This window comes from Barbatula barbatula, assembly GCF_947034865.1.
Source record: "Barbatula barbatula genome assembly, chromosome: 13".
Classification (NCBI taxonomy): Eukaryota; Metazoa; Chordata; class Actinopteri; order Cypriniformes; family Nemacheilidae; genus Barbatula; species Barbatula barbatula.
Window position 1 is genome coordinate 7,196,687 of NC_136776.1, and position 12,624 is coordinate 7,209,310.

Sequence of the window (12,624 nt, forward strand, 5' to 3'; positions counted from 1 at the left end):
CGAAAGCCCTGCGAATCGGAAGTCTCTAATCACCAGGCAACAGCTCCGAACCTCTGCAGCACCCCAACGGTAACTTAAACTCAAGAAAATCAATATTAAAGTCAGTGTACCATACAACATAAACCAGATTGCGTGCACTCAAACCAGCTAATGATGTATTGCCACCCAAAATAAATATGCAAATGAGAAATGAAGTGTCTGAGTCTTCTTACTAAATATATATCTATAATGTGAATGCAGAAATCAAATTACCAATATACATATACAAATTAGGTGCGTGTGTGTAGGTGTGCGCAACATTACCGCTTGCTAATGTGTGGCTGTATCGCGGGCCATCACACTGCCACTACACTAAGAGAAACATGACATGATGCAGCAGAATCATGACACTATTATTATTGAAGAACACAACAGTGTTGAGTTGAGTATAGTGTATACCTCATGAGGTAATGATCGGCACAGGACACAGACCAAAGTCCACATTATTAAGGCACTGAACAATGAACACAAAAGGAAAATAACAATGGAAATGATATTACCTGAGCAACTTGTACCTGTCAAATGAATCATAAGGTCAAGAACAAACAAAAAAATAAAACAAATGTTAAGTTGGTTTTTGGTAAACTCACCTACCAAACAACAACATATACATCTTCAGTGGGCAACTGCCAAACTCAGCGTGCAGCTCTGTTTCATCACGACTCTATTGGTGGAGACAAAAAAAATAAGAGTTTGGTCAGACAAACAGGTATTGAGATGATTATAGCAGACAGGTAGAAGACTGATAAGACTTTTGTTGCTAAAGGTGGTGGATACTACCCAGGTAGCAAACAGACGTTGGGCCAACGTCAATATTGGTTGGTTACGTTGGCCCAACCTATCTGACAGAAATACAACGTTGGGCCAACGTTGGTATGGTCAGCTGCAATTGCCCACCACTTCCCTCAAATTATATATATACCCAGGTAGCAAACAGACGTTGGCCCAACGTTGGCCCAACGTTTGTTGTTGTGTTGGGCCAACGTTGGGTGCTGACGTTGGGCCAACGTAATTTTGGCCGTTGGGCCAACCATGTTATTGGACGGCCAGCAGACCTTCTGCCAACCTAAAAAATATCTTGCCAACCTTCTGCCAACTTAAAAACCACTAAAACAACATTGGGCCAACGTTGGGCCAACGTCAGCACCCAACGTTGGCCCAACACACCATTTTAAGATTGTGATATGGCCTATTCATTGTTGAATTGCATTAAAACAGAACAACAGACAAACTGAATTGGTTATAAAAATGAAATTTATTGGTAACAAAAAAACAGCAGAAAAAATGCAAAGAAAAGTAAAACAAAGTGAAAGAAATCAACAAGGAACCAAATATATATATATATATATATAATTATTTAAATAAGTATAATTATTAAATTATTAAAATAACCATTGGTTGTTATTATTTTAGCAGATAATTTTCTTTTGATGTTTATTGTTGTTGTTAAACTATAATAAAACCATTTTTATAATTTTTATAAAGGTCTGTCCATTTAGAACAAAATGTGCATTTATGTAGAAGTAATTGAACACACCCCCGGATGAAGATCTAAAAAGCTATGCTTTAAAAGCACAATATTTCTGTTTATTTTAATACAATTTAATGTTAAACAAGTTCTACCATCTTTATTGTTTTTAACATGTTGTCTTTTGTTATGTGTTATTAGTCATGTTCGACTTCATGATGACGTCAACGTATCGCGAGAGCGAGTCGAGAACTTACGCGTAGAGATCTAATTTCGAATCGCTCTCGCGATACATTGACGTCATCATCCTGTCAGCGCCGCATGAAGCCACACACACGTATTTGTGGGCGCGTGCGCCTCCGTCCTCGTCAGTTCAGTCAGACGTTTACCTCAGACGAGATTTCGATCCTGTTGTAAATTCTGAGGTAAGTTTTCATTAATTCCTGGTTACCTCATTATTTGTTGTATCAACTTTAATGTTCACAGTAATATTCATTTTGTTGTTAGTAATTCGATATGACTAAAATATTATAAACTTTAATGTTGACTGTTGGTGTAATCTGGCGGTTTGACTGAGCTTGTGACGCAACTGAGCTAATGTAGTGCATATCTTTTATTTGTCTTTATTTTCTTGACAGATATTGACATTAGGCCTTCTTGACAGATGTAATATTCATTTTGTTGTTAGTAATTCGATATGACTAAAATATTATAAACTTTAATGTTCACAGTAATATTCATTTTGTTGTTAGTAATTCGATATGACTAAAATATTATAAACTTTAATGTTCACAGTAATATTCATTTTGTTGTTAGTAATTCGATATGACTAAAATATTATAAACTTTAATGTTGACTGTTGGTGTAATCTGGCGGTTTGACTGAGCTTGTGACACAACTGAGCTAATGTGCATATCTTTTATTTGTCTTTATTTTCTTGACAGAGCAGAAGAGAGTGCCCCGAGCAGAGAGTGCCCCGGCCGTGCGCGCGCATGATTTAGTACCGTTATCTTTCTTCTATTCACTTCAGCCGTTAAGCCAGCCAGTCCAAGGTGATCTCCTCGATTCAATATATTTTTTTAACTAGTATTGTAGCTTTCTTAGTCTAGATTAAACACAATCGAAACCAGCTGTAATTTAGTAACTGTAATTAACGTTAGTTATTTGTTTGGCAGCATACTAACTATGTCTGCAAACAACATTTATTCAGACAGAACAATTAAACGTCAGGCAAAGCGGAGGGCTTACAATATCCTTAGTGAGGTTAAAGTTGATGCTGAATCTGACGCAGCCGTAAACATATGCCTGGAAAAAAACGCCCCTGCTGATGATGTGTGGTCAGATGCTGCATCTGATTGGCCCATGTCCTATGAATCAGATGAGTTAGAGACTGAGTTTAATGTTGACGATAACGTGATTGATGGATTTTGGTCAAATGCTCTAACAGAAACTGACTCAAGTGATGATGAATTTGTTGAGTCTGCCGAGTGTCTTGAGGAGGAGCTCAGAGATTGGGCAATAGACAGCCAAATACCACAATGTCATCTAAATGGGCTGTTGGGCATCCTGAGAGAATATCATCCATATCTCCCAAAGGATGCCCGCACTCTTTTAGGCACTCCAACTAATTATGAGGTCCAGCAGATTGCTGGTGGCACCATGCATTATTTTGGAGTTGAGAAAGGCATTAGGCATGTGTTAAACCAGATAGACCCTCTCCCAAAGGCCATTCATTTACAAGTGAATATTGATGGACTACCTTTGTTCAAAAGCAGCAATAAGCAGTTCTGGCCCATTCTAGGCTTGATAGAAGAAGACAAAACAAAGCAACCATTCGTCATCGCTTTATATCTTGGATCTAAAAAACCAGAGAATGTCAATCGGTTCCTAGAATCATTTGTGAATGAATATGAAAAGCTTAAATTAGAGGGTGTGGATGTGATTGGTAAATGTGTAGATATTCAAATTTCAAATTTTGTTTGCGATGCAAGTGCGAGGGCTTTCGTAAAAAACATTAAAGCCCACAATGCATACCACGGCTGTGAAAAATGCACACAGGAGGGAACATGGGTGGAAAATCGCATGACTTTTCCTGAAGTCAATTCACCTTTACGGACAGATACGTCTTTTATTAATAAAGACGATGAGTTTCACCATAAAGGGACCAGTGTGTTGACAAGGGTTGGAATTGGTATGGTCTCCCAATTTCCATTAGATGTTATGCACCTGGTTTTTCTTGGGGTTGTGAGAAAGTTGATAGGGTTTTGGATGAGGGGACCACTTCCGACTCGTTTAGGTGCTCATCAGATAGGCCTAATTTCTGCAATGCTTATGTCGTTTGCCATGAGACTCCCCAGAGAGTTTGCACGGAAAGGGAGATCCCTTGTTGAGGTAGATAGGTGGAAAGCAACAGAGTTCAGAACTTTTCTCCTGTACACTGGTCCAGTAGCACTGAAAGACCATCCGCCGAATGTTCTATACCACAATTTTATGCTTCTGCATGTAGCCATTCGAATATTATGCTGCCCCTCACTGTGTCTCCAGTACTGTGATTTTGCTGAAAAGTTATTGATCACATTTGTTGAGCATTTTCAATCTGTTTATGGTAATTACGTTGTGTATAATATACACGGGCTGACACATCTTGCCAATGATGCAAGGCAGTTTGGTGTGCTGCATAATTTCGCAGCTTTCCCATTTGAGAACTTCCTCTACACATTAAAAAAATTGATAAGGACCCCTACCCAGCCCCTTCAACAGATCATCAGGAGATTGTCAGAAAAAGCAAGTGTCAGAACTAAAATAAGGGTGTGCAAGGATGGTTTTTACCAGGAACATAAGAATGGGCCTTTTCCATACAATGTGACATCTCAGCAGTTTACACAGTATAAGAAATATGTAAATGGAGGAACTTCAATTAGTTTATCAGACGGAGACAACTATATTCTGTTCAGTGGAGATATTTATATAGTGAAAAACATTTTAAAAGACACCCAGCAAACACAGAACGTTCCCCTAACGTTCCCCTATGGTTCCCATTTGGTTTTTTCGTTGGGAACCACAGGGAAACGTTCACAGAACGTTCCCTGTAGGTTATATTTTTCCTAACCAAAAGCTAACGTTCCCGAAACGTTCCCTGCATGTTAGTTTTTTCTAACCAACAGCGAACGTTCACGGAACGTTCCCTGCATGTTAGTTGTTCCTAACCAACAGCTAACGTTCCCGGAACGTTCCCTGCATGTTAGTTTTTTTCTAACCAACAGCGAACGTTCCCGGAACGTTCCCTGCAGGTTAGTTTTTCCTAACCAACAGCTAACCTTCCCGGAACGTTCCCTGCATGTTAGTTTTTTCTAACCAACAGCTAACGTTCCCGGAACGTTCCCTTCAGGTTATTTTTTGGGGCTATACATGCAAAAAATAACATGCAGGGAACGTTCTGTACGGTTTCCCTTTAGGTTAATAACTAATTAAAAATATACTTTATTAACATTTTTTTTAATGAAGGGTCACAGTAAGTCTTAAAGGCACCACACAAACACTTTTAATATCCAAATATAAATTACCTAATGTGATCCTAATGAGTCTGACAGTTTCTTACCATTTTCACAGGTCTTCAAGCAAATTACGAATCAGGTCAGTAAGATTAGGAAAAGTGTAGAAATCCCACGTGTGTCATCAGTGTTTTTTGTATGTATTTATCGATACATATTGACAGTTTTACAGTGTTGAATCATGTGTAACATGAGTTCAGTTATTGTAAGACAGTACATAAAGTACAGAATACTGCCCTGTCTCTGAAAGACATGGGGACTTAACACTACATAAGTGACAACATATAGAGGCAAACACTTCTGTACTCTGCTTACTGGAAAAATAGGGAGTAGATGTTTATTAAATCTTTTTGAGGTTTACCATTATTGAAATTGCTGAAATTAGACATTGCCGGCCAATCATCTTTCAGGCAAGCCTAAACAAACAGTAAACTACACATCACTACAATTACAAGCGGCTTAAATGGTTTTATTAAATTAGAAATAAATCAAACATATGGAACAAGAGAAATGACTGGGAAAATAATACACTTATGCAGAATCAATACAGGGAAAATACTCACTCAAAACATTCACTCACTGATCTCACTAAATAAAAGGACATCAAGCACTCCTAACATCAAGGGAATTGTTGCAAGACAATTAAAACAAGCCTTGTCAGGGATGGAGTGTGTCCATTTGAATTATGCTGAAGTTGGGGAAACCTTTTTTATGTTCACCCCATCTGTGCCTTTCTGTAAAGCTGACACTTGGTCCTAACAGATGAACACCTGCAAAAACAATAGTAGATTAATAGCAGCAGCAGAAACAATACAACAACAACGGTTATTCCATATATATACTGTACATATGATAACCCTAGGAATTATATCATAATATATAGCATTATGATACTGGGGGACACTGTGACTGCATGTTACACAGTCACCATGATTAAATGTCACATAAGATTTGTTATAGAGCACATTTACATTTCAAAAAAATATATGTGCAAATCTAATGGCTAATGTGTTAACTAAAAAAAACAAGGATTTTCTTTGCAACTGTTAGTTCTCAGTGCCATTTTAATATAGGGGAAAGAGGATGGAAACAGCAATCATATTTTAGGCAGTCAATTTGCTTTCCTTTATTATTACGAGTTCCCACAAATGCATGCTGCAATCAACCAATGCATTACTGCTGAGTGGTAAACACTTTTCCTGAGGATAGTGCTGTAAAGATTATGGGTGAAACTGGCAGAAGTTGCACTGCACAATTGACTGGCCGGCTCCGACAACAACAGTATATGTATTGTTTATAAACAAGTGTTTTATTGCACTACTGTTTGCTACAGACAGGATTGTTAAAATGTCATTACAAAACTCAGGAACAACAAATTATTTCTTTGCTGCACTGACAGCCAGGCAAAACCAGGAAAGCCAGGAAAAGTGTGATTCCACATCTTGCCATAAATAAATGACTGGAGAGACAGCAGAGAAAGATTAATCTGATGAATTATTTTCATTAATCAAATACCACATGACAATATTTGAACAACATAAAAAGAAAGTAAGCCAATAACAATATTGACAAATGATACTATAGCTTGTCAAGCTATACAGATTCTGTATTAATATGATTAAATATTTTGTATACATCACAAAAAGATTTAGAAAAGTAATGCAGGGAATGGTCAAATATGTGGACAAAGCTAAATGCAATGGATACATTTGGTTAAATTACTATTTTTACTTTTTGTCAATTACTACTAATCACTGCATACAGAATCCAGTCATACAATGAATTTAAACGTACTACCGTTGAGAAAAACAAACACTAAAGGGCATGAAAGATGGACTGACCTATTGTTGTTGTGGTTAACTCGCTTTATGCTTCATGAAGGTTTCCAATGTATAGTGCAATTCCCAATTGCCTACATACACCAGGCCATGTTTAAAAAGAGAATACAAGAACAAATTACAAGAACTCAATCAATCAAACTTTTCTAAAGGTTTCAAATTAATTTGAGGTGACACTGACAGGTTAAAACCTACTGACCTGTGCTAGTTCACTCTTTGTACACTGCTAGGACCATGCTGAAGTGAATACTGACCAACCATTCGTAGACTGATGAGACAAAGGTGCGAATGTCTGCTGAGCAAATTACCACATGCTTCATGATGTACAAAATCCAGCCTATTTTACAGAAACAATGAATTTCTCGCTGCTTGCAGGCAGCACACTCCTGTTTGAGAATGTTCTTAAGAGCTCACAAAGTCAGTTAAGCAGACGCTTATTCAAGTGGCTATTCAGTTGATGGAGATCACAAATTCTCGATTGACTCAATCTGTGGAAGCGGCTACAAATTAGAAGACCGAACAGCGTCTTCTTTCTTAGGAGGCCACTGGATTGAGTGGGATGAGTCATTTGACTAGAAAAAAGATGGGGAAACAGGTAAGAAATTTAAAAACTCATATATACGAGTATATATATATATATATGATGTTTCCCCCGACCTATAGCATTTTTTAACAAGTGGACGACTTAAGGAACTTTGTATAGATTAAAATTTATCAACGATTATAACTTTAATACTTGCCACACACGCAAGCGAAACACTTCTCACAAATGTTTATGTTCAGGTAATACCTTTAGTTTTAATAGACACATCAATACTACTACAATAGTCGTCAAAAGAGTCGTTAACTTGTTGTAAAACGCCATAGGTCGGGGAAACATGGATACAATTTTGAAAGATGTCACAATTTTATTTACAAACCCACCAATGACCAAGATAAAAAACAACAATTTCCACACATCAAACAGATCATGTTTACCTTTCAACTGCACCTTAAAAACACTTTCTCATCCATCGGCTTATGAGTGACACATGATATGTCATTTCCTTGGTTTGTTGAATTAAAGACCAAACAAACAGGGACTGGCATCCACTTTTCCAAAAAAAGGAAAAAGAATAACAATGTGTTAACACCTCATACATTTAAATACAAAGGCATAAGCTTGTGATTGTTGTTATTGAGTATTAAAATAAATAATCTTAATAAACTTTAGGGAATAACTGCTTTGAACTAGTATAGCAAACACAAAGATGAATTTTAATCAATATGCATTCTAGTTACACAAAATTCTCTTTTACAGTGACACATTAAGTAGCAGCTAATGTAATACATGAACATTTTAGGGCAGCTTGTACTAGCTATATAACTGCATAGTCTGCATAATAGCCTGTTCTAGGCATTCAATAGCAAAAAACAAGTGCTGGCCAACCCTCTTTCAGATTTCAATTATGTTTCACACTGTATTTAAAATCATATTTTTATATTCATAATTTATTGAGTTTTATCGTTATATAAATGCATATATTTTCTAAGAAAAACGAAAATAATAAACGAAAAAAAAGTCAAAAGAGTTACATCTTGCTCGCGTGCGGTGCCCGCGAACCCTGAATGCGGGCAGCCTATAAACGGGTCTGTGGCCACCGCGCGCGCACAGAGCGACCGCCTTCTGAGAGGAACCTCCGGTCCCGTCAGCTATCCTGAGGTAAAATACTTTAATTTAACCTGCCTATATAAAAATAAATCTGTAGTGAGTATTTACGTTTTAAATGTCATTGCACAATTAGCACATAACGTTACATTTAGGTTTATACGTTTAGCTTAAAACATTGACGGTCAAGAGAAAATAATTACCTCAGGAAAACGGTCAGTGATTCCAGTTATAGTAAAATACACTTACAGTACCTGCCCTCAGTCATGTTTCGCGTTCCTGCGAGTTGATTTTAATTGTCAGATTTTTGTCCATTTCGTCTTTGAAAACACATTTTCACAAAATACACAATACGGTATTGGGATACTTAAAAGCTGTGTGAAACGAACTTCCTATATGTGCCCGAATTAGTTTTACAACTTAGATATTCTTACCTTTTTCATAGTTTAAATGTCATTGTAAATATGAACGAAATAGACAAAAATCTCCCACAATTAAAGTCAACTCGCAGGACGCGAAACATGACTGAGGGCAGGTACTGTACGTGTGCGCGCATAGCTGCATATTTCACTCTAACTGGAATCACTGACCGTTTTCCTGAGGTAATTATTTTCTCTTGACCGGTCAATGTTTTAAGCTAAACGTATAAACCTAAATGTAACGTTATGTTTAAAAATCTGAAAAAATCTAGTTTACCTCGCAGCAGGAAGGAGATCGGTTTCACCACTTCAAATTAAAAAACTGCCGCTTTCACATGAAACCCACTGAACAGTATAAAATCAACCCCCTATACCTACATTTCATGTACATGTAACAGTAAGCTATAGCACATCTGTTAGTACCACTTTCCTTCTTTTTTTACAATAACTTGTTCTTTCCGTTAACGTCACGTTGTGCTAATGGGGCAAATTCGCACGGATTAAAATAAAATAAATCGTTTCGAACAGTCACACCTAACTTGGTAACGTTACTTGAAAGAAATACAAATGTTTGCCTTGGCTGCCAGCAAGAGACCTTCGCACAGGCCAAGTGCTAGACAGACTTGACAACCTCTGCTCTTGCACAAAACTGGATGTGCATTCACAAATACCGTGGCTCGCTTTGATTTTCTGTGCTGGTGGAATGTATAACGAGGCGTCTCTCCTACAAAATCTCGTCTCATTGGCTGATGGAACAGTAAAAGTTAGTTTTCGCAGATCTAGTAAAGCCGCAGCATGCGTTTTACAGCCATAAATATTTAAATGAACATACAGATATTTACTTTATCACACGTTTCCCAATCCTGGTCCTGCAGTACCCCTTCTCTCTTGTTAGTGGGTTTCAATATTCTTCAAATTGTTGGAGCACATATAAATTGCAATGTACATATATCTGTGAATTTATTCCATTAAAATAATTATTCTTTTTTCCAGAGTCAATTGGCATCTGATTGCAGTAAGTAACAAACATAGTAGTTACTCTGCATATCTTGTTTTTCATGTTCCTCATATTTTATGTCATGGTATTTAGTCATGTTTGCTCTTTTTTGTGTGTGTCAACAGCAGCTACCTCCAGTATACCCCAAAGGCTCTTTTAAGAGCCCTTTCACAGAGCGTCTTTGGCTTATTGTAAGTATATGTTTTGCGTGACTGTCAGACACCCTTCTCTGTATTTGGGTTTAAATCAGTTAATGCAATGTCATGCAGCAAGTTAGTTATCAGTAATACTCCAAGGGAGACAGTTTTTTGTTATTAAGCAAACATTCTAGCATCCTGCATCGCTAGCTTGCCATGTTCATCAAAACATATTTACTCAGTAATCACTGATGAAACTAAATGGATCTCAAACTCATATGTTGCCATGTTTTTCTTGTTTCAACAGCAGCTAAATAAACTGTTTAAAGTGCCCCTTACAGAACATCACTGGCATTGTAAGTATATTGGCAATTAAATCAATTTATTTTTTATTTATTTGTATTTATGTTTCACTGTTTAACTAACACTAAACTGACTAAACTAGCTTTAACTAAGCTAAAGTTAACCTCTGCTAATTTATGTTAACTTTCCAGTTGACGTTATATTCAATGGTAATTATAGACCCCCCCAGACAACAGACAAAGTCTCCAAGCACTTGAAAATAAAAAATAAAAAAGATAAATTAAAAATATTGTGAAACTCACTTGTTTCAGGGATGCATAAAAAGGTTTCACAAGTCAACTAAAATAAAACTGTTAGATAGATATCTTTTCCCCTGCACTTTTTTCACTTGCAAACAACCTATACCTTTATTTAAAGCATGACAAACATTTTTATTTCAGAAGACGCCAACGTTTTCCCACTGAAGACGACAAAGGGGCTAGGCCTTGTTTTAGAATGTAAGTTGATACATTTTGTGGTTCATACAAAGTTACCTGAAAAGAAAGTCTGATGATAGGATATTTCATTAATGTTTTAAATAACACTGAGGTGGCTTAAACAAGCTTTACATAATCTAATGGTATATAGCATAAATAAAAAAAAAACTAAAGCATTACTTGCATACATACATTATATTGCCAAAGGTTTCGGGCCGCCCCTCCTAATGTACAGGTTTGACTACTTTAGGCATTTCTGTGGGTACTAATCTTAACGTTACAGCATAATGATATTCTATGGAATTGTGTGCTTCTAATTTTATAGCAACAATTTGGGGAGGGCCCTTATCTTTTCCAATATGACAATACCTATGTATAGGGCAAGTTTCAGAAAGAAATTACTGATTCAGTCAGTGTTTAAGAACTTTACTGTTCTGCATAAATCCACGTTTTAAACACAGATTAACACCTTTGGTGTGACTTTAAATGCCAATTTGAGCCCAAAACTCATCACTTAACATCAATGACTTGTACACAGTGGTAGTCATTTTAGAACAGAAAAGACACTTCAGAACTGTTCAAGATTGCATTTCTACAAATACCATCTTTAAGAATTTTGTTATCTCTGTTGCAGCAGTTTTTGAAGAAGGGCGGTACGTTAACTTTTTTTTCACATAGGACTGGTGCTACAGAGGTTTTGTGGTACATGCCAAACTATTTTAGCACAAGTATAAACGTTTCTTATTTTTGGAAAAAAAACCACATGCGGGTATCACATAATAGACGGGTAACTAGCAAAGGACATAAGTGTTGCAGTGTACAGCCCCGTAAGAGTTATTCAAACTGTTATTAGATTTCATTCCCATTTCTGCCTTATCAGCGCTATGTTTGTTGTGGACCAAAACAATTCGAAATACTGTACGTTCTCGTGGTTTAAAGTAAGCGGACGTGGAGGCGAGTGCAGACTCATGTTAGGGTTTATGCAATGATAAAGCTCTGGCAACAAGCAAAACGTTTTTTACTTTAAGAATTATACACTTTCGAATAAACTGATAACTAACAATAAGGTTAAAGGTTTTGTCGTATCAGCTGGCAATGCAGTGTACCAAACTCTCACAGTCTACTAACTAAACAATATGAAAGAACCTATGAAAAGAGTATTCAATTTTTTTTCAAAAAACTTAATAATAATAAACGCTTACCTTTTAACTGCATATCAAAAACGCCAAACGACTTCAAATCATGTGCTTTGTGCACAACTGAGCTCATGCAATCATGGTGAACAAGATTCTTCTTCCGGTTTATTGACGATTCGCATACATACTGTCATATCGCCACCTGCTGGGTTGACGTGTAACAGATTATTGAAAAACGGATTCAACATGCAATATACAACAAAGACAAGTAGATTACTTTATTTGTATAACATTGAGAAACGAGCAGTGTCACTAAGGTAGAAGTTCTCGTCTTCCTCTGGTGTGTAAACCCAAATATTTAGATCATAGTACAACATTTTTCTATATCACATCATCAGTGGCTATCAATAATGTTCCTAAAGTGTTCCTGTGCAGCTCAATAATTCAAAAGGCTGTGAGTTCCAGCGCAGGGAACCCACAAAAAAATGTATACCTTGCACCTTAACCTGTTCAACCTGTTCCGTCAGTGGAACACCTACATTTACTTGAAACTTTTACTTTTAAATTCCAATCTAATCATGACAAACTGCATATCACTATTTTCTTACTACT

The 12,624-nt window shown here is 36.7% G+C and overlaps 1 long non-coding RNA gene across 1 annotated transcript; it reads right to left on the bottom strand.

Annotated features, from left to right (window-relative positions):
• Nucleotides 1–5,180: 5,180 nt before the first annotated feature.
• On the bottom strand, nucleotides 5,181–12,170 carry LOC306903135. Its single transcript, XR_013787519.1, has 5 exons — nucleotides 12,079–12,170; nucleotides 7,875–7,988; nucleotides 7,096–7,468; nucleotides 6,900–6,970; nucleotides 5,181–5,828 (listed from the first exon to the last, which is right to left on the bottom strand). It is a non-coding gene; the product is annotated as an uncharacterized lncRNA (long non-coding RNA).
• Between the last annotated feature and the right edge of the window lie 454 nt (nucleotides 12,171–12,624).